Source organism: Drosophila kikkawai, chromosome 3L (assembly GCF_030179895.1).
Source record: "Drosophila kikkawai strain 14028-0561.14 chromosome 3L, DkikHiC1v2, whole genome shotgun sequence".
Lineage (NCBI taxonomy): Eukaryota > Metazoa > Arthropoda > Insecta > Diptera > Drosophilidae > Drosophila > Drosophila kikkawai.
In genome coordinates, this window is record NC_091730.1 from 10671497 (window position 1) to 10695213 (window position 23717).

The window sequence follows — 23717 nt, forward strand, 5'->3', positions numbered from 1 at the left end:
CCAAAGTAACTGCCTGTCACTGGCCATAACTGGACAGGGCTTTTTCGCTCCTTCTTACCACTTTCGGGGCTGGTCAATGAAAAACTTTTCCATTTCCTCTAGTCAATGACAGACTCTTTTCATTAGGCAAAAGGCACTCGACGCAAAGTTGGCGGAACTTTTCCCTTGTTATGGCTGGTTCTTGGGCTCTGGGCCGGGTCTTTGGACCTGGACTTGGACCTGGACTTTGGCCAGTGGCGCTGGGAGGCTTGTGACATGGGCAGACATTCCACAAGTCTGCGCAAGTACTATGACCATGTAATGGCATGTGTTTTGTCGGCTTTCAGGAGTCACTTGATCTCGAACTTTGGACTAACAAACATTCGTTTTCCTCTGTTTTTTTTTTGCTCGTTGCAGACATTTCTCGGAGAAGCCTTTAAGTCACCGAAAAACAGGAACAACGGTAAGTGTCAAAAATGGTTAGTGATACCGGGGAAAAGAGGTGGACAAAGTGGGGGCTTTCCCCCTTTTGTTTTCAGCAAGTGAGCGAGTGAGTGAGTGACATTTGCCAGAGCGCCTAATTGTAGGCAATTAATTTCTGGCACATCAAAGCAACGGAAGGAAGTTTAACCGACAGGCAGAGCAAACAAGGAAGACAGCAAAGCAAATGCAGCTGGTGTCCGCTCTTGGGGGTTGGTTTTCTACGCTTCGGTTTGGTTTTTCCCCTGCCCCAGGAGCCGCGGCTCTTGGCTAACCGCACCTTTTTAACCCTTTGAATCCGACTTGGGGGTAAAACCGGAAACCCCATGCAGCTCTAATGTGTTGGCCAAACAGAGAAGGGAGAGAGAGATAGACCCTGGCCGAAAAGCAATTTGCTTGCCATTGCCCGGGCGTTAAGTAATAATGAAGAACGGAAAAGCGGCAAAGGCCATATTAGATAGTCATCATGGCGTATACGCAATATCAATGACTCGGTGTATTTTCAGAGGGGGCACAGTCGCAGGAAAGAAAATGTAACTTTAAACTTTTGAAATATAAAAAGGAACTTTCATAAATTGTTGGCTGGTTAGCTATCTTCCATTTTGTATAATTTTTAAAGGCTTTAAATACTTTTATATTGAAGAAGTATTTATTTTAAATTTTTGTACAAGCCTAAAATATTCTATTTTATTCATTGTTATTATTATTTTCACCCGTACTGTATTTTAATATTCTTCATGCTATTTTTTTCCTGGAGAAACCCTGACTTATGGAGCAGGTCAAAGGGTGTGATGGCCAAATAAAATATTTATGAATTGCCCAGCCAACGACGAACCGAACATTTTTGGGGAGCGATCTAATTGCATTACCCGAGATATCTCCCAGTCGATAAGTCCTAGGAAGTAACCCGCCCTTGCCTCCCTAAGTAGCACACGGGTGCGAGGGGTACTGTGTGTGTATGTGGGTGAGTGAGTGGGTAAGGGATGGTTGTGGATTGTGGATTTGGGGACTGAAATTGGAATTGGTTCGGCTTTTTGGGTAATTGTGGCTACAGGGCAAAAGGCATTACAAGTGCGGAACCTGTATTCCCGCTGCTTTTCTGTGGCGGGGGGGAGGGGATAATTTTCCTGGTTTGGGGGGGGTTGTATTGCCTGCAGACACTGTTGCGGCGAAAATTTGCGAAATCAATCGTGTGGAAATTGTACAAAATGGCTTTCCGAACACTAAATCAAAAGGAGGGAGAAGCTGAAACAAGTGGCGATGCCTTTTGACAAAGGATAACAGAAAAAAGGGGATATATGAAGAAGGATATAGAAATTATGGGAGAATTTTAACTTGAATTGGAACATTAAGGATTAAAAAAGAAAGAAAATATAATATTACAACGAAATGTGGGGATAAATGAAACATTTGGTCATTTAAAGTATCAAAAATTCCATAAAATGCCACAAAAAATATATTAAAATTCAATTCATTTAAAATTGTACAATAAAACGAACACCTTTATCGATAAATACCCAAAATCAAAGTAAATAATTAAATAAAAACAATTTAAAATAATCCTAAAGCTTTTAAACTTTATCACATTTTCCTTTATTTTCCTCTATTTTCCTTCCAAAACTCATTGTTTAATTTCTTAAAATGTATTTGCCTTACAATTTCGTTTGTTGTTTCTGTCATCAAATTCTATTTCAACACATTCACATGTAAATCGCTATTGCCTCTTTATTTCTTTCTTCTACCATTCCACAGCTTCCACTTTCCTCCCTTTTCGCTGTGTATATCTCTAAGCGTTAATGTGCTCAATTGTTTGTTTGCCTCGTGCCTTCATTCGCCTGAATTTTCTCCCGTTTTCCCCGCTTTTCCGCCCACACCGCTTCATTGTCAACGCAGGGCGCTGTGAAAATTAATCAAAAAAACTTTTGCCAAACAACATTTTCAATTGACAATTTAAACTTTTATCTTGGAAGACATTTTACATAAAAGTTTTGTGTTAAAAAATTTGCCCAACTAAAAATGAAAAATGCCGACTGAGCAGAGCCTTAAAGAAAAGCTGGAGCTGAAGCTGAAGCTGTAGCTGAAGCCGGGGAAAGGCAGCGCCAAGTCACTTGAGTAGGCAGCTCACAGGCTATCAAAACTTTTGACGCTTAACTTGGCAGCACCAGGAATCCAGGGAGGAGGTGGAAAGGAAAGGGGCTCTTTGTCTCTTTGTTGTTGTTCTCTGGGTTGATGATAGGCTGCGTAAGCAACGCATAATACTCACAAAAGTGGGCTCTGAAAATAGGTAAATATTTGGGGGCAGTGCCCAGAACCAACCCCTTTGGGGTTAGCAGGAGGAACCATAAGCCTTCACAACAAGGCGCTGAAACCAGAGACCAGAATGGATACCATCCAATATCCCTGTCCACAAAGCATATGTATTTTGGAATGGTTTATGCGGTATAAAAGGAGTATAAATAGTTAAAAGCTAATTCACTTTTTCTAATTAGGCTCAAATTTATTAAAAACTTAAATAAAACATTACTAGAGGCAGAAGAAAATGTTGACCAATGGAGGCAAATGTTTCTAGGAAAATGTTGATAAGCATCCTTATAAATACAAATTTTTGAGATGAAATACATTTTAAAGTGCTTACAAACAGTTTTTGGTTTGTATATAAATTTAACCTAAAAGCAAAGCTTATAAAATTTGATTTTCCGCTAAGGATTCTTTCTAAACTTTAAATATTTAATAATACATAATATAATAATTACTTCTAAATACCATTTCTTGCCGCATAAACCTTTCAAATAATCCAACTAACCAAACAAAAGCGATTTTCCTTCTTGGTCGTGTCTCTTCGTATTTATTTACATTTTACAAGTTCCAACCAAAAACACACGAGCACGTGAAGGCAAGGAGCCAAGGAGGTGGAGGTGGAGTCCTGAAACATGACAACAAGGCGCAAAATTATGCACAGAGTTGCCATTTGTTGTCTCCTTTACACTCGGTGCTTGGTCCTTGGGGCCGCAAAACGATGAAATCCCAGCAGCGTTAGCGATGTCAGCGATGATGTTGCTCCTGTGCTGTTGATGTTGCTGTTGCTCCTGCCTTGTTGATGTGTGTGCGACAGGCAGAGGCAGCAACAAGGTGGTATGAAGCCAGGATACACACTTCCAGGCTCAAGGAGGGGCGGCACCACATGTAGGAAATTCAATATGGCGTCAGAGCTGCTGCTTCCGACTGCCAACTTCTGACAGATGACTGCCCTTGTGACTCTGCCCACAAAGTAAGGCAAGAAAAACCAACAGAGGCAGCGGGGAAAAGCAGCAGCGACAATCAAGTAGAAGCGGGTCTGTGGTGTCATATGCCTGGCTTATAATGCGAATTTCTGTAGAGTCTAAGGACGAGGTTATACCCTGTTAAGTGATATTAATTTGAGAGATATAATATTATTTTAAAATGTTATATTTTGCTGAATATAAAAAGATAAACAGACATTCAAAACAAACATTTCATAGAAGATTGTACCATTTTTTAAGGTATTTATTTGCTCTATAAATAAAGTGATTAAAAGACTCATATTTATTAGCTTTTTTTTTATTCCAAACCCTTGAAATACCTTCTAAATAATATGTATTCCTCATATTTCCTAAAACACTTTATCATTATTCTCACATACCTTCTACTCTTAGCCCTTTGCTCGCCTCGACAATATGCTTTTGATGATGTTTTCCCACCCAATGAATTCCCTTCTTGTCAACATCAGCAGTCGCTTTGATTTTATTGTAAGCATTATTTGGAGAATTTGTGCTGATTCCGATTTAGTTTGATTTCGCTCTGAGCTTTGCAAACTTTTCAGCGTCTGAAACTTTGAACATAAATTGCTTATCGCATTCGCAATTCTCTCCTCTGAGCATATATATATATATATATATATATACATGTACACGATAGGGCCTAAACAATAATTTTCATTTATGCCAAAGGAGAGCTGCCGGGGGGAAAAGTTAGGCAAGTTTGCCTGTAATCCAATTTACCTAACAACAATTACGGAAAAAGGCGAGCGCAAATTATGTATTATAATTTATGTTAATTACTCAATTACATTTGGGCCTCCAGAAGCACCAGTAGAAGCTCCCACCCCCCAATTATAAATTCCAAACACAAATGCGCCTCATTAATAAATATGAAACGTCAATGGGGGCGAGCGACACTATCACCGGAAAGAAAATGGGGGGCGGGTTCTAAGAGGTATGGGCGTGCCGCAAAGATTACGCAAGAAATCAATATTCAAGTGGGACGAAAAATGGGGTTGAAGCACGTGGAGAAGGATACTCCAAAGACTCTCGACCCTTAAATTTAAATAAATTACACACGTTCGACTTTTTCAGTTCGACTAGCATTCTGCTTCTTACCTAATCTGCTGGCATTCTCCTTTTCCTGTGGGGTTGACATACGAGCCGGTAATTTTTCAAGGGCAACTTCCAGAACTCCAGAAGGTAAAACAAAAGGAAAGTCAGAGCTGCATGCACAGGAAAAATAAAGGGGTAGGTTTTCTTAAAAAGAAAATCAAAATAATTATAACAAAGGGTTTTTAAAAGTTGAAATAAATAAATTTTACTATAAATTCGATATATTAATCGATATTTGATAGTTTTTCGATATATTAAATTATTATTAATTAAGGATTAATTGCAAGGTTAACTTTAAACTTCTAGCAATATACTTAAAAAATAATTAAAACTTCAAACTAAAACTTTAGACATCAAAGAAAACTCATTTATTTTCAGTGCATAGAAAATGGAAGCTTTGGGTGTGTTTTTAGGGGAGTCCCCCTCATATTAAGCAATTTCCTCGTATGTTTTTTTTTATCCTGCTCCATTTTCATGCCATTGCCAGACTGGGAAAGATTAATGAGGTTTTTTGACAGCGAAAAATTAGGCAAAATGTGATTTAAGGGTTGCTCGGGACCAAAGCCCACCTTTCAGCCATTTTCCCCCATTTCACTTTGCTGGTGTGGCCAGAGATAAGCTTCCAGAAAAAAAGGAGAGTGGTAGAAACGAGAGTTAGGGATGGTTGGGAGGGAAAAGGGGGAAAGGGGAAAAGCTCTGGGCAATTTATTTTATTTGCCAAATAGTTATATGGAGCACGGCAGTCAGGCAACACTATTTATTTGATGATGTATTTTTATTACGAAAGAATTTATTAGATCGTGTTTGCTTCGCTCTCCGGAGTTGTGTTCCACTGAAACGGAAAAAACAGATATTGGCCCAAGCTTTTTGTTTCACTTAAGTGAGGCTAGATGGAATATTTATGGATTTTTGGTTTATGAGCGGCCATTTATGAAGAGCATTTCTGTTTTTAGTTGGGCATAGAAGCATTCAAGAGTTTCAAATTTCATTAGGTTTTTTGTATTATTTATTTTAAGAATTTATGTGAATTATTAAAGCTTGTTGTATTAGTAAACTAAAATCTTAATGTTTCTTTAAATGTAATTTTATGGGATTCATATTTGAAATCAATTGAAAAAACATTTAGTTATATTTTAAAGTAGCCTTACCCTCGTTATAATATAATATACTTTCTGTAATATATTTTTCTTTAAGTTACAAGTTCATTATAAAAATTTAAAAAATTGCTTACATTAAATCTGCAAATGAAAAATTGCTTAATAATGCATATTAAGTGAATGGCCTCAACTCGAACGATTTTCCTGGTCGGTCAACCATGCTTTCTCGCCTTTTGATAATTTCAGCAGAGCTTCCCTTAAAACTGGCCTGGAAACTCCATCAAAATTAACTCGCTGAGAGTGCGAATTCTTTTCGCTGAGATGTTTTTCACGCGACGCACTCTGCACAAACTTCCTGCCTTTTTTCCATTTTCCGACCTAGGCCATCTTCTTCCTTTTGGCTCACTTCCGTCCGAACAACCGCTGACAGCTTAATGGCCGCCTGCTCAAACATTTAAAAATGAAAACGAAACGGAGAGAAAGACAGCGACTGGCTGGGGAAAATCTCTTATTTTCCATTTGAATATGAGGAAAATTCTTCTTTGTAATCATATCATTTACAGACCGCCAACGTTCCGCCTTCATCGTCATCTTTTTTTTTTATGTTCATTTTCTCTGTCATTTTTTACGCAATCCGCCAATGAAATTGTTTGTCAACGCATTAATTCTTTTGCCGGCAACAATCTCGTTGATTTAATAAGCGATATATTTATGAAATCATTTGTCGATTGAAATTTCTTAAGCATTCGAAAAATGTTCTCAACTGATTGTGCAATTAATCAAAAGTTTTGCATTTTTCAAAAATATTTCAAACTTTGTGCCTTCCATCAGCGCCAACAGAAATATTTTCTAAATGTATATCAGAGCTTCCAGTTTATATGGGAAATGGTGGAAATAGTTGAGTGCCTCTAGATCAAAGGCAAAATCGTATTGCAATCAATGTCTTCGTTCCGCTGCTAATGAGCCAAATTTGATTTTATTGAGTTGTGCGCTTTGGGTTGAAGTGGTTTTTGGTTTTTGGGCCTGGTTAAGGGTAGAATGACGTCAAGACATCCTGGGGAGATGATGACAGACAGTTTGTATGAGGCCAGGAAAATCAGGGGTTATTTATTTTACCCAAGGTTAGATTTTAATTAATTACAAAAACTAGGAAGTCAGTTTGAAGGTTTTTTTTGTGAAATTTAGTTTTTCAAACCTTAAAAAAATATTTAATATTTTCACCCTTTTGATTTCCCCTTTATTACATTATTCATCTCTAATTTTAATATATATTACCTTGTTTTAGCGGTTTTTTCTGTCTTTTCCTGCGCGTTTTTCCTAATTTCATGTAGCCTTGTTCGTGTAGCTTCTGAAGCAGAAAAATAAAATGAATGCTTGTAAACATTTTCGGTCCCCATCGGTGTTGGTGGTCCCTTCATACATTTTTTTTTGGGGGCCCTGGCGAAATTAATAAATTAACTTCCTTGTGTCATAAATCATTTTGGTTCTTCTTCACCAACTGCGAACATTTTGCGCCATTAAGCAGCCGACGGCTTCCTCTGGTTGCGGTACTTTTCACTTACCCTTAACCAGAGCAAAAGGAACCCGGAGGCCCAACACCCGAGACCGAAAGGAACCGCAGAGACCCCAAGCACCATTATCATCATCGTCCACATTCCAGGGATTTCATCATGAAGCTTGCATAATCAACGTGTTACAGCTGCTGCTGTTGCTCCACTTGGCAGTAGGGATAGGCCTAGTTAAAGGGATGGCTTTGGATGCACAGGGGAAAATTTAAGTTAGGTTCATACAAAATACAAAAAGAGCTTAGATACAAAAAATGAATATACAAATCTCTCAAATATGTTAATTATAGGGGGAACTCACTCGGATTTTTTTAATAATTTAAAAAGGTTTTCTAACATTTTTTATCTTAAAAGAAATCAAATTTACTCTTAATTTCAGTAACACAAAAATTTCACTTCACACTTTTAGACACATTTTCAAGGGTTCTAAAAACTATGGACATTTCTAAAGCACTCTATTATATCTCCTATCAATACTATAGATTCTAATAAACCCCAAATGTCATATTTTTATTCTCCCTGTACAAGGCATGACCACCCAAAATTTTCCTACACCCCAATCATAATTTGTGCTTTACATAAATTAATGACCCACCCCCTGTGCGGAGGTCTGTTTTTGATTTCATTCCGAACAAAAAATGCTTGCACATAAATTTCTTGAGATTGTTTGTGGTGGAGGCAGAAACGCGAGGCAAAAACAGATTCTTAAAGGTGTCCAAAGGCTTTTTTGCCCCACTAGATTTCCACTACTTCCTGTTGGGTGCTTGTGGGTCTCTCTCTCTGCTCCCCGATATCTTCCTCATCCTGCAGCTCCTTCTGTTATTTACACACTTCTTCATGTGTTTTATGGCATGTTCTCTTGGATTTGGCGAAGGGGCAGCAGGAGTCGAGTCCCTTGCAAAGATTTATGAGTTTGTCCTCGGTTTGTTTCTCTTTGGTGGTCGTGTTGTTGGGTTGAGAGTGTGTGATTGTGGCCCCTTAACCCCATAATGCCGCCTCTTGGCTTTAATATTCCAGTTGGGTGAATGTCTCCATAATATCAACGAGGCCTATACTAATTTGCTCTTCAATATTCAACCTCGAATTGAGTTGTTGCCTGGGTCAAATCAATATTTACGACATGTACGAGATTTGCTTGCCTTTCTCCAGTTTAATAGCCACATTTCCCCCAACTCTCGTCTGGTTCTCTCACCCACACTCGCTGTAATTGTCGTAAACTTTTCCCCAGTAAAAATTAACGATCATAAAGTAGAGCCATGAAAATTATACCGAATGAAACACAGAAAATACAAAGGAAAGGCAACAAAAAAGCGAGCTGAAATCATAATAAAAATGCATTCATAAACATGAAATACTACGATGTGAGGCAGGGGTGATGTTCTAAGCGTGAGTCTATTAAAAGCGCATAAAAATAACTTCCCGATTTTACGAGGTCTAAGCCCAGGCATAACCTCTGGGAAAGAGCTGCCTGTAGAGGGAGGGACAGTGATACGATACCCTCATCGCCATCATAATCATCATGTGGTCGCCGTGTGCGGCAGGGGTTAGCCTGTCTGTCTGTTGTGACCCCCTCTGCTGCTGCTGCTGCTGCTGCTGTTGCACTGGCGGGTTAATTAAATGACGCCAGTTTAGTTTTCGTGCCGCACACGTGTTGGCAATTGTGGACGAGCCAGCGAGAGGGATTCGGTAAATGCATTTTCCCTATTTTCCCCTCCATTTTCCCGGCTCAGTTGCTCCACTGATGGCCAGTGTAATGGATGGTATTGAATTAGAATATGTCTCGTAAATGGATTAGAAAAACTGTTTTACGACGGGGAATATATCTGGCAACATCTGTATTCGGATGGATACACTCGAAAAGAGCCAGCAGATGAGTTTTATGTTTTTGAAAAGCCAACGGAAAAGCGTATAATTTATGACTAGGTGAGACTTTAATTTAATGTTCGCTCTTAAATAAACTTAAATATAAACGTATTTATTTACTTAATAACTCTAGGATATTAATACATTTCAGTTTAAAGAATTTAACTATGCTTTATCTATTAAATATGCAATTTTGTATGCAGAAATTGATCCGATATATATCAGCCATCGCAATACGATATCTGACTTATCTACAAACCATTCATTTTGAGCCTGGACTGCAGTCAAGTTATTTATTTATGCCCTGCTAGTTACGTCCTCTTAGTTTGATTTATTTTGCAGACCTTTTCGTTCCTTGATTTATTTTTTCCTTACACTCTTCTTAATTAAGAAAGTATTTCTTTTAATTTAAAAGCTGTTTGTACATTGCTGGCTTCACCACACGAACCCTCTCTTTGGTTCCTGGCCCTGACAGCTGTCAATCTGGACAGGAGGTCCATCCCGTGACGGCACCGCCCCCTCAAAATTCCCTCAAAATAAAACAAGAAAATGCTTACTGGCAATGTCCAATGCAATGTCCACATAGCCAGCCGTCATAATTGATGAATTTATGGCATTTCTTGGAAAACGAATCGAAACGAAACGAAACGAAACGAGCCCCAAGTCTGGAAGCTACTCGAATTATTTTCTGTATTCCGAATGCTTCAATCTCTTTGTTTTACTTTGTTTCGAGGCGATGCAAACGTGCGAATTGCTCAATTCCTCAATTCCTGGCAGCCCGATTCTTGCCACGCTTGGAAATCTTGGCGCGGCGGCTTTTCATTGACCGCAACCGAATGGCAGAACAAGCAATGTACTCGTACTACACAAAATATGCGAAAATATGAGTGTAAAACCGACAAAACTCATTTTCAAATTGTTCACCGACTACGTGACTTCCGCGAGAAATAATCTAGAGTGTGTGTTGTGTGTGTGTGTGTGTGTGTATGGAACCCTTTGATGACTAGAACTGCAATGGCAATGGAGTGTGGGTAACACTAATAAGGAAAACGGTTGACAGAGTCAACAAATTTTTAGAGTTCCTGAAAGCACTCAGAAAAAAGAAGCTTGCAAAAGGGTCTTTTAGATGGAATTAATAAAATTATTACTAAAATTATTAACAGAATACAACTAGTATATATTGGGGCCTTAAGTTTAAATTTATAAAATAAATCAAGGTTAATTTTAAACCTCATCAACTGAATGTTTTTTAAAGGCAATCATATTTAACTTACATTTAATTATCTAAAAGGACACCACTCTCAATTCCCGTGTAGCAAAACTATTCCATTGTATCTTTATATTATTTTTCACCCTTCTCTCCTTCAAAAAGAATAAGCTATAAATTTCATATATCAAATTCAGACATCAGACATGAGTTAATTGCATTTCATAACTGCCCAACTCTCGCCCCCATCGTCAATTAAATCGAACACAAATCATTTGTGATAATTATCGTTCCGATGATCATACCATTTATCTGTCACTTATTTATGGGTTTTTAAGCATTCAAAATCGAATTGTATTTTATATAGAATTTAACAGCCAAGTAAAGTAAGCGAATTATACATGAAATCGAAACAAGGCAAAATTAAAGATGCCTTTAATTAAAAACGGGTTTTCGATTACGACTCTGATGTCTCCTTGAAAGGCGAAAAATATACAAGTCTCATTAAGGCGGTGAAATGACGCCAAGAAGAAGGTGGCCAGACGGCTGTAAAGTTGTCAAGTTAAATAGGAGCAGACTGCCAGAAAAAAAAGAGGCAAGGAAAGGAAAGTTTTTCCTTTTCACCAATGCCAAACACGTGCTGTTTTGCGGAAAATTCTGCCTTTAATTCCCAAGCAAAGCTTAGAGTTCCCCTCAAAAAAAAATATCCTAAAAACCAGAAACTTTTTCATTCACTTGTTAAGCGCAGAGCAACTTTATGGCCTCTCTAGTTTCGTCTCATTTTCAAGTGGACCGGCCATAAATCTTATGTTAATTTATGCTAAAACTAAAGACCAAAACAAATTTCTGTTGTTACCACACACACACACACACAGAGAGAGACGCCAAGATCCAGCCATATAAATACAAATATTTTGTTACCAGTTTTTATGCCTTTTGTCGTCGTTTGGTGTGGCTGTTGATGACTCTTTGGACCGGCTCTTTGGAGAGGAGCTCCTCCACACCACCACCTCCACTTCACTCCGAAAACTTGCTTTTGGCCCAGCGACTCGCTTGTCATAAAGAAATTTTAATAATGTGCGGCGCCAAAAAAGTTTTTTCTTGTTGTTTTTATGAGCCGGCGACGTTTTGGGAGTTTCATATAAAAGTGTTAAATTCAAATGAGTTCAGAATGGGCTAAAAAAGCAAATGGCTTTTCCAGCTGGGGCCAACAGTGCGTATGTGTGGTATGTCAAGTCATCAATAAAGCATTTATAAATCTGATTATATAATAAGTTTTGGGTTTAGCTTTGAGCTGGGGGAAAATTACTTGCATAATATGAGTTTGATAATATTTTTGGAATTATTAAAATAATAAATATGTATAATGTTTACTTTTACTAATGAACATTTCTTTTTTATCATTTCAGGGTTGTCTTTGACGTGTAACCAACTTGTAAGTAAACTTAGTTATATAATTTTTATGAATTTACAAATTGCTAGCTTAGATTTATTGACTATTTTGTTATATTATAAACACACCTAGGACTTAAACATATGTTTTTCTTTCTTCATTTCCCTTTAAAAACAAATTAAAGTTTATTTTTAAAATCCATTCAACCAATCAAACATTTTTAATGCATTTCCTTCCATCTTCCCCACAAAATGTCAAGCATTTGCTACGCTTTAGTGAGGTATTTGCCTAATTTGACTTGGCACTATAGCTCATTCTCCAGCTTTGTGATTCCTCCAGGGCTAAAAGTGACCCACAAATCAAGAGGCATTAAACTGTCTGGCTCTCTGTCAATCCCCCTGAAAAGGCATTCAACTATCTTGGGCATTTATCGCATTGCTATGACCACATATTTACATCAAAGTATACTTGTATATATATATATCCGGGGAAGATCTCCCCTCTCCAGTTTAATGATGGCATAAAATCCACGAAATCATTTACACAAATTAAAAGTTAACTCAGGCATAAAATTACCAAGTTAACACCCGCTGAAACCTGAAGAGAGGAGGGTCCATAATTTTTGCGAACCAAAAAACCCACCTGACTAGGCCACTTCCAGTTCCCCCTCTTGGCAGTTTTCCTTTCATTAAAATTTTCGCCTCTCTACACCTTTGTTTTTCTTTTTATTTGTCTCAAAGCTTAGCTCACTCAGTGCCATTACCCATGTCTGTCTCTATGTAATTTGCAAATTTTCTAATTGTCGTTTGAAATTCAAGCCTTTTTGAGAGTGACGTCCGACCCGGTCCGGTTGGGTCCGGTCCGGAACCGGCCTAGAGAGTGTCCAGGTGTCCGGTTGTCCTAGTGTCCTGGTGTCCATTTGTCCTGGTCTCCGGTCTTCAGACTAGGTGTGTTTTGTGTTTGCTGGAAAGTAGGTCGGTCGGTGGCCAACGCAAAACTCTATTTAATTGAGGGTGTTCATTTCGCGGCGTCTCGTTGCGTTCGCTCTCGTTCAGCTCAGCTCAGCTCGGCTCTTTCCTTCAGCACTCAACTTTAATTGCAATTAAGTTTCAGTTTCAATTTTTATAACCATATTTTTTCTGTTATTTTTCTGCTCTTTTTCCTAAGTAAATTGAGCACAAGGCCTTGGGGCCATGCAAGAAAATCCAATTTATGCACGGAGCCTCTCAACTATGTAGTTTGATTTGATTTTTTTCTGCATATTTTTTCATATTTAATATGACGTGTGTGTGTGTGTGGAAATTGTAATCACAATTTTTGACATTTAATTATGGATACCCTGTTAAGGGGTTGTAAGTTTGACCTTTCAAGTTGTTAATTAATTCAATTAAATAATGTTAAATTTTCTCTATTTAACACAAATATTCAGCTCTAAATATAGCCACAAATATATTATTTGCTCTTAAAATTATTTAAACTCTCCTATATTGAAACTTATCCAGGGCACCACCTATTCGATTTCAAAAGACACCCCTTTCATCCTTTGCAATTTATTTATCTGCATGACATTTTTTTTCCTGGGTTATACCCCATAAATAATTCACAATTCATTGACATATTTTTATGAATATAACTTCCGATCGTTAAACAAGGCGTATAAAAAACTGAGAGGGCCGGCAACCAACCAACCAACCAACTGACTATCAGCATCTGTCGGAGCCCCAACAGAACCCCCTGATTTTATAGGGAAGGCCCATTAAAACAACATGAACGCATAATTTAATTTATATTTTTTCAAGCGTGTTCTCCACTCTGGGGCGACACTTCATTGTTGCTGAACAAACAAACTGGGGGGAGGAGTGGCTGGGAGGGAGGCTGTCCTGCCTCACATATCCACCACACATACCCCTCATATATAACCGAGTCATCGTCAACCTTTTCGGAAATATAATCACAGCATAAAAATCAATTCCAAACGCGTGTGCAGAGAGTAAACAGACAGCGTGGTCCAGAGTCGCTACGCACACATGGCATCGCCTGTGTCCCCCCCCAGAACCCCCAAACACTGCTCCCCAATCGCTTCCATGCCACCGCACAAAAATGTCACAGATTTGTTAAACATTCGTGAGTCTCAGTCTGCAACGAGTTGACACCCCTTGCCCCAACTTCATTTTAACCAAAAAATTACAAACAGAAAAAAAGGAAAACCCTCTTGTCTCTTGTCTCCGATTCAGCATCAGCTAAGTAAACAACACTGCACTGCCAAACTGCGGACGGGAAAATCAGCATGCAGATAAAATAAAATAAGCAAATAAGAAAAACAATCAAATAAATGTGACAAAAGTTCGAGGGAAGAAGTGTAGTATACCCTTTGTGGAAATAAATATTAATAAAAGTAGGGAGAACTATGAAGGTGTTTTTGGTAAATTATGAGACTTAATAAATTGAGAAAAATTTTAAAAGAGGAGTTGTCAAAGGGTTCTAAAAAATTTTAGAAAGCTCTAAAAAATCTGAAAATTATCATTGCATAATTTTAAGCACCTCTCTAAGGGAATTGAATCCGCTTAATCCTCTTTTTTTTATAAAAAATGATATTTTCTTTGCTAACTCTAGTACTAATATCCCCACTTTCCCAGGGTATTTTAGCTAAGCAAATCCGAAAGGAAAAAATGTCGCGCGAAAATCATAAATAGCTGGAAAACGAAGTCACCGCCTGGCAGGAGCCGAGCCAGGAGTCGCGCGCTGTAGGTTCAGCTCCTGCTGCCGGATTTTCCTGCCAGCGACGAGGCGCAAATAGGCTGTCAGCCGCATACCAAAATGTCCCCCCAAAACACCTCCCTTATCCGCCCAAGTCACAGATGTGTGTAGGCGCATTAATATAGCCAGAAAAAAAGCTATATATATATACGTATATATGAGAGGAAAATGGGAAATACTTTTTTGTGATTTATGGGAATGTGTAGAGGAGCCCCGGAGATATGCTGTAAATGCGTAGAGCTCCGCTGCATACCACCCGCCCCCACCCTTCTCTCAATGTCACACACAAAAATGTTTTACAAGCAATTTTCCAGCTGGTTTTTATGTGTGTTTGTGCATTCGTTTAACTATTTGGGCATAAAATATGACAACGATCCCCCGCACATTTGTTCTTTTTCCTCCCAATCTATAAGCTAAATTGTTTTTGCCTGTCGCCAGTTTATGGCCACGTGTTGGTGTCCTTCTGGCCTCTCTCAATTTCCTCCTCTCTTGGCTTTTCCCTCTTCTTTTTTTCCCGATGGCTCCTCCACTCTTTTGTGTTGTATTTGAAGTTGAGTGTGGAAAATTTTTATAGCCAGTTGGCAATTTTTTTTTTTCGAGCCCAAGGCAAGCGCCCGGCAAAAAGTTGTCATAAGTGCTAAGATACGGTGCATATTGGATAAGAGGGATGATTGCAAAGAGTTGGGTATTTGTGAGTACTTAAAAAAATATTGAATTAATTTTTATTTAAATATATAAAATTAATATTAAGTGTACTGGCAGAGTTTGTACTTTAAAACTATTTCAAACGACTCTAAACATTTTCCTTTTACGGTTTAACAATTTTTCAGCGTTTTGATAATTTTGTTTATGTTTTTTTTTATTCTAAAATAATTTGCAAGTATTCTTATTTAATATATAAAATTCTAAGTATTCTAAACATAAAACTTGCAATTTTCCCTAACAATTTAAAAGCCCTCGAGAAATAGCAAAGTTGAAATTTCTTTATATATATTTACGGCTTTTTTACTTCCTAAATATTGTATACAAATTTGTTGTGGTCCTTTAAATTGTTTAAAAAATATTTAAAATGCCTAGTTATTACTGTCAACGTGCTTCCCCATGAAGCTGTAACTTTTTTTAAGTTGTTGCTGGCGCTCTCGAGTGGCATAAATCTTCAAGACATCAACTTCAACAATGTATCGTTGTCTCTTGAGGCTGCCACATTCTCTCCTCTCGGCCTCCCCCTCCCCCTTGGTCTTTCTCCAAAACCGTCAAGTTCAAGTGGCACTTGCCGCGTTTTTTAACAACTTCATAGATACAATGGGGCAGAAGACGAAATCTGCGGGTGTAGAGGCTCTGCCACAAAAAGTTTTGCGTGTGCCACTTGTAAGCAATTTCAGCTGTCAATAGCTCTGAAATCTGAATACGAGTGAACATAAACAAATGAGCGGAGCGAAAACTGCTTAGGTTGACACCCGAGCGGCGGGTCTAATAGCTCAAAACAGAAAAAAAAACGCCGAGCTGGCTATGGAAACTTGTTTCTAGACCCCGAATATGGCATGTTGCGGCGTATGGGTATTGGCAAACCCATTCTGCTGATTTGGCAAAAGAAATCTCCGAGATTCGTATCTTACAGATGCAAAATGGGTGCCACTCATCCAGCCAGCCAGCCATCCATCCATCCATCCATCCATCAACAACTGTGACAAATGTCCATCCGGCAACCTTTGGGTAGCCACTCGAAATCAATTTGCATGGCATACTTCCCATACTTCCCATACCCGAAAGCCATAACTAAATTATAATTTATAGGCCCTAACCCCAGCTGCTGCCTGGCGAATTCCTTCTTCACCGTCGCCCACAAATAATACCACTTCTTGGCCAAAGGAAAATATTTTCAACAGTGGGTGGAGCTGTGAATATTGGCCATTAAATTTATGCCCAGAGATAATAACGCAAGCGGCAAGTCGTTATAAGTACAGGGGCCCAGAGCTGGATGGGATATTGCAGGAGCCGGGCACAAGAAGCGAGGAGGAGAGAGGATGGAATTGAGGATGCGATGCGATGACTAAAAATAAAATTATTGCTTAGCAAACTCGTCTCGAGATGCAAAGGCTGCGATAGAGAGACAGACTCGAACTCAGCTCCAGGTGGTGACGGCAGTGCCACTGCTGCCTGAGAGACGGGAGGAGGAGTAAGCAGAGCAGAGGGAGGACCTGGACCTGGCCAAGAGCTGGACCCGGGCACCTTGGCCAATTACCCAGAGCCCCGCGCTCCGGCTGTCCCTTGTTTTCACTGCCAGCTACAGTACAGTGGGACCAGGAGAGATGAATGCTAATCAATATTATAAGTTAAATGGGTAAATAATGAAATCGGTTGTTGATTATTATTTTTCTTATTTATTTAAAAAAAATATTATTATATAAATTCTTGGATGCGGCATTTTAAACACATGGAAAATGTTCAAAAGTAAAATTTCTGTTTAAGAGAAAAGAAAAACAAAAGTTACACATCGGATTGTAAAAAAGACACCTCCAGCTCCCAGATCTAGACATCTTCCGTCTTAAATTGTCACTTTTCTCTATGCTTATTGTTATTAAAAGGTTTTTTGTATACGCAGCATCATTTAATACTTTAGAATAAACCTTAAACACTTATTAATATAACTAAATAATATTTAAAACTAAAATTTCTACATCATCTAGTCCTTAGCTTTATCAATATTTTTCCAGTACTTTTTATACAACCTCGTATCACTGTTTCGTTCTCTCACTTGTTTTGTGTCTGACTGCAACAATATTTGGTTGCCAACTTTGCCAATGTATCAACAGCGTTTAGGCTGCTGCTGCTGTTGGCTCTGTTGGTGCTCCTCCAAGTTCTCCCGATTCTGCTTCTGTTACTCCAGGTTGTGGTCGGGTGTATCGTTTGGTTTGTGTCCGTGTTTGTGTTTGCATTGGGGCTCAGGCTCAGTCTCTGGACTCGGACTCCAACTCGGACTCGTCTCGGGCCTCAGTTTTGGTAAATATGTGTGGACGGGCCCTTGGCTAGCTGATTCTCCACTTGTAGGCAGCGACTAACAGCCAAGGCACACATCCACATCCACGTCCACGTCCTGTTGCTTAGTTAACTATGCAGTCAGCCAGCCTTTCGTGTGTTTTGCCCACTCCTCGGTCCCTGTGCTCCTATCTGATATTGCCAGCAGCTCACCTTCCCCTCCCTGCCGCTCAGTTCTGTGTGTGTGACTGTTGTTATTGGCTAACATCGGATCCACAAAGTCATCAGCATCATCATCCTAGCAAAGGCGGCTTCAGAGGCTATGGCCCAGTGGAGAGCTGTTTAGCTGTTTGACTCACCCGCCTTGTGTTTGGGCTGCTAATATGCAAACAGAGTTGCCAGCTTAATGAAATTGAAATGAGCAAATTAGACAACGTTTGTGCAATGGGCAATGGGGGATTTGGCTGCGAGGACAGTGTCGGGAGGAAATATTCCCCAAGATGCAAGAGCAGCGCATTGGAAAGTCGACATGGCCGAGAAGAGCTGTCAAAGGCACTAGGATATGTTGAATTAAATGAAACATCTATTAGTACACATGTAGAAAGAGAAATAATGAAATAAAATCCAAATAAAATTACCCTTCTAACTTAAAAACAAAGAACATTTCAAGAGATCAGCCAGGAAGATGCAAAAATGCATCCCATTTGCCTTCTTCCTGGAGAAAAGATAAAAGAATCGACATGAATCAAACAGAACGAATGCCAAACTTGGCTGCATCTACTCCCCCAAGCGAAATCATTTCAGACATTTCAGCAGTAGCCAAAGCCCATAAATCTCTCATCTCAATTTCTCAACTTAGCAGCTGCTGCCCCCATGGAAAAACTAGTCTAGCCATTAGGACACTCTCCAATAAAAATGCAACTCCCACAAATAGCATGAAAAAAAAGAGGAGTCCCGAGACTGTAGACTGGAAAGTGTAGGTGAAAGGAGGCGTTGCAGATGGAAACTCACATGTCATGGACTTTGGTGAAATGCAACTTCGATACCAAAACATACTGATAGATACAAACGACGTCATGAGGATACAAAAAGAACTCCAACGATGATGATGATGATTTGCACAAAAAAAAAAAAAGGAAAACCTCTGAGGGAGGGAAAGGAAATTTATTTTTTCAACTGTCTGCCTCCTCATTGAATTGGCTAAGCAAACGGACGTTTGATACGAAAAACTTGACGAGCTCAAGTGGCAGCAGTTTGGACCAAGGAATACTGTGGATCAATAAATGCAGGGAGTGGAGATGATTCAACTCATTAACCTCAGGCCCTTGCCTTTTGTTTATTAAAGTTTAGCATAGCGCAAAGTTAAACCGTCATGGTCTCTCACTCTCATAAAAATTTATGTTAATTTCATTTAGAGTCCCGTCCCGGCTGCAATCTGTGACTGCATGCGTAATGAGCTGTTTCGAGTTAGGTAAACACACACTCGCAGCAAAGGCAGCTAGCTCCCCTCCACTTGCAGCTCATTAAAACATCACGAACAAATCAAAAATTTAAATAATGATTAACGCCGGGCCCCAAAGAGTGTTTCGGATAAATCCACCTACAACGGCAGAATCTCTCTCTCCTCTTCGTAGAAAACTTCATGCAATAATTGAGAATTTCTACGAAAGATGCTCGTTTCGTGAAAATGCAATGTAAACATTTAAAGTAAACAGAATATCTCGACGGCGACGTGAGTTCAACAAATTAACTGCAGTCGTTTTTTTTTTTTTTTTGAGGAGACAACGCGTCGTATGAGCAACCATCGAAGCCTTTGTGTTGCTTTATTTGTATTTATTTTCCAGTCAATATAAACTATGTGAATTTTTACTGTACATAAAGAAGTAGCATCCAGAGTCGGGGCCAAGTAAATAAATCAAATGCAACAGCACACGATCCAAATAGTTGAAATGACTTCAGTCGCGCATCGTCTCCGGTTCGGGTTTTTCTATAGCATTTCCCTGGAAACGCAAGCCAGGCTGGCTGGGTAAGAGTTTTGTAAATAAACAAAACTGATAAACTTTGAAATAAATTCTAGAGTCTGAGTTGGTTATCTCTCCATTTGAAAGGGCGATAGATTTCTCTATTGATTAGGGTCCATGGAAGATGGGGTAAACGATTGATTGCCTTGACTCTTTTTTTTTTGTGGGGATTATATGGGAGCTTTGAAAAGAAAACTGATCTGTAGTTGTAAGAAAAAACCTTAAAAGACTTAATTTTCAATGAAAAAGAAAGCGGAATTTCAAGTTGAACTAAAGGGTAATTAATTAAAGTAAGAGAAATTGGTTGATTAATTAAATTTTAAACCAAATTAGGTTGAGGGTAAATATTTTAAATTAATTTCCAAGACAATTTACTTTCTAGGAATTTTTAATAATTATAATAGTATTTATTTAGTAAATGCCATATTATTAGATTTAATTTGCAGAGTAAAAATAATCTCCCTTTTTTGTTTTACTTAAAAATACTTTAAATATAAATTGCAACTAGCATTAATCTCTCTCCCTGACCAACAAAATTTCCATCCGCTTATAGAAGCAAAACCGCCATGGAATAGTTTTTGTTGTGCATTAAAATTCCTTGAGTGTAATCTACTAGAAACGTTACGCTCTTGCAACCTGCCAAACTTTTCCTAGCCACACACAAACTCAGCCACGTTATATAATATAAATATATATAAATGTGTATATATATTTACCCGGGGATCAGGGCCTAATCTGAAACCCAGGCAACAGGAGAAGCTGCAAAAAGGAGAAACCAGGGGATTCCCCATTTCAAGTCAAAGTCATTTGCCAAAAGCTGAGCAACAACAACAGCTCATCAACACCTTTAGTCGACCATTTTTCAACATGGCGATAATGTGGCCTCGCAGGCACACAGGTAGGAAAAAGTACACTGAAAGAAAAGAAAATAGAAAGACTTAGAAGTATTTTTAAACTAATTTAAGCTTAAAAGTTTAAGAAATTCAAAAATACTAAAATAGTAACTTAGAATTAAAATAATTTAAATTAAAACAAAATCCTTTTCAGCTTTTTCTTCAGTGTAAAGTTAGGCAGAGACAAAAAGAAATGTAAAGGAAAAGCGAGGCAAATACGCAAAAACCCAGGCGCACACTAAATCCACTTAAATTAATTGCAAAAGGTGATTACGTTGCTGTTTTGCCTGTGGAGTGCGGACTTTTTCGCCTGGCAGCCAACAGACAGCGAGCAGACAGCTGAGAAATGAAGCCAGGACCAGGGAAATCAGCCCTCCTGGCCTCCCTCCTTTTCCCTGTATCCCCATGGCCCACGCAGGATATCAAGAAGCTGCATAAGGGACTTAGTACCTGCGACCGGGCAAGCGTCGCCATTTCTCTAATGCCAGCGGGCAATGGCAAACACTCGACGACGACAGGCTGCGAAGCTGTGGATAGATATGCAGCGAGTCCTTGGTCCTGGCTCAGGGATCCTATTCCACACGGCCACCTTACACCTCATTCTCTGTAAAATAGCCTTGCATATCTGCACTGCGGCAAAAAAGGACAACCTCACCTTACATGTTGTAATGGCGCAAGTTCAGGGATATGACAAAATCCCTAAGCAATTAATAACTAAATGGGTTCAAAATGTGTGGAGAATATGAAATATGAAATTTATACATATTTTTGTTCAGTTTGTATTACATATTTCCCGGAAAACATGACACATTATAATGAGAATTAATTCTCATCTTGTGACTTTTGATTTTAATATTTGTTGCCGTGCATAATATATGTTTCAGTTGAAAACCTGCACCAACCGCTGTCTCTTCATTTTTGCAAAGTAATTTGCAAAGAGGCAAGCCGGGAAAAAGGTGGAAAAACAGAAAGCAAGTGCCGCCAAAATGCAGTCAAGGATAAAACAGCAAAAGACCCGAGATGCCGGGATACCAATAACAGGAGATGAAGGCTTCCTGCCTTGCTCAAGGCTGCTCCTTTGCTCTCTTTCTTCTTTTGGATGCTCGGTTCCTTAGAGTAGTTGTTGGGCAACAACGTGTTAAGGTGTCTCGAAGTCGTTAACTGTCAACTGCGTTTGCAATTTGCGTATATGCGGGCCCCTAAATTACGAAGAATTGGGAGTATAACCGCTAATTGTACTTGAAGTTTAAGGCTCTATAAAATATAACGAAATATATTAATTAAAATATTTTTTAAATATTTATTTTTATATATATTTTATAACAAAACCCATTCTTAATTTTCATTCACTCATAAACCTTGTTTTTCCTATATTTCCTTTCCCAACTTCTCCCCATATTGCCTTTTTTTTTTTTGCATACGTGCGTGTTTGTGTGCTTAAAATGGCATTAAAGCTCGAAAGGGGCGTGACTGCCAGGACAATTTCAGGAGAAAACCAGAAGAGGAAAGCCCAGAGACAGAATCCAGCCAAAGACCAGAAGCCAATCGAGCTGTGTGTGGGTTGGCAAATATTTGGGGGAAAATACATATACATATATATATTCCCCACTCGACAGTTCATAAAGACCATCGAGATGTCTTCGACACGAAGATAAAAGCCAAAACATCCTTAATAAGCGTCTGGAGGCTTGGTGGGGGGCGTGGCATCAGTTGAATTTATTGATAATTGATTATTGCTTCGTTAGGTCGCATTTAGGCGGCGCTTTGTGGTTCCGCGCTTATCTTTCTCCTTCCCCTTGTTTGTTGTTGCAAATTGAAAATGCAAATTGCCCAGATGATTGCTCCACCGGATCCCGTTTTCCGTTTTTTTTTGGTTCAGAGTTTTTCCTTTTTCCTCACGACTGCAGTTTTGCTTGTTTTTGTTGTTGTGTCTTTTGATGTTTGTCGGCTTCCTTTGGGGAAAAACAAATTTTCATAAATTTTTAAAACAAACATACGAGCTGCTGGGGAAGTAAAGAAAGGCAAAAAGGAAAAACTGAACTGAAAGGAAAGCAAAAGCTAAGAGCCTCGAGTGGCGGCATTTTTACCACCATTTTGTGGGTACCCTGTAATTTAGAGGGTGTCGTGTTAGGGGATACTAATGGATTTTCTTACCTAAAGTTTTTAAAAAATAAAATGGAAATTATAAATATATATCCTGCAATTTTATATATCCCCATCTTAAATGAAAGGGTATCTCATTATTCATCAATCTTAACCATAATAAATACAATTTTTGCAGCCTTTGTTGGTGCTTTTGTCCCTGTTGTTGTTGTTGTTAGGACGTGCCTATGTGCATTGCTTTTGCTCACCTTTTGAGCTTTTAAATTATTTTCCAAGCACGTAGTCTCTGTCGGCTGTTTGCGTATTTAAACATGGCCAACATAGGTGGGTGGTAGGGCGGTTTTTCGAGGGGGGGCGGGGGCGTCGAGTGAAAAGCGCGTACCGGCATTCGCTTTGCCATTGCCTTTAAAAGGATTTGCGCAATTTGCGTTTTTCAGGGGTTCCGAGGCTTCCGTTATTTTTTTCAGAAGAGTTCTCTGTGGGGGTTTTGGGTGGCATTTTGTTGAGGGTGTGATGGGTTCGGGTTGTTGACAAACAAACAGCAGCGTTGAGTGACGCCGAAGACAGGCCAAGTGAAGCGAAGGACCTAGGATATGCTGAACAGGACAAGCGGCAAGCTTTGTGTTTGACAATGTCCTTGCTGATGTCGCGCTTTACCCCCGCCACCCACTCGACCCATCCTCGTACGTGACTTGCATTTTATTTTTTACCAAGCTTCAGCCCACCCACCCAGCCGTCCGCCTGCCAGAGAAACTCGTTAGTAATTTAGCAACGGGAAAGGGAAAGAGCTAGAGATTCAGCCTCTCAGATATAGTAGAATGCGGAAAAGCAGAGGCACACATATTCAGCTGAATGTTGTTTTCAAAGCAATCAAATTCGAGTATATATTCCAACTAAAAATATAAATCCCGCAGAAAATAGTTTAAAGTGCCCACAAGTCTATACTTTTTTTGGTGTATGTGAAGTGCAAATAATTCAATCATCGAAAT

The 23717-nt window shown here is 39.0% G+C and overlaps 1 protein-coding gene across 1 annotated transcript in view; it reads left to right on the plus strand.

Annotated features, from left to right (window-relative positions):
* Positions 1-402: 402 nt before the first annotated feature.
* The window catches only part of fz2 (frizzled 2), a 68311-nt gene continuing 44996 nt past the window's right edge, over positions 403-23717 (plus strand). The window contains exons 1-2 of the mRNA XM_070284972.1: positions 403-442; positions 11995-12020. The gene's annotated coding sequence lies outside the window, so the exon portion shown is untranslated. The remainder of the gene's footprint in view (positions 443-11994; positions 12021-23717) is intronic.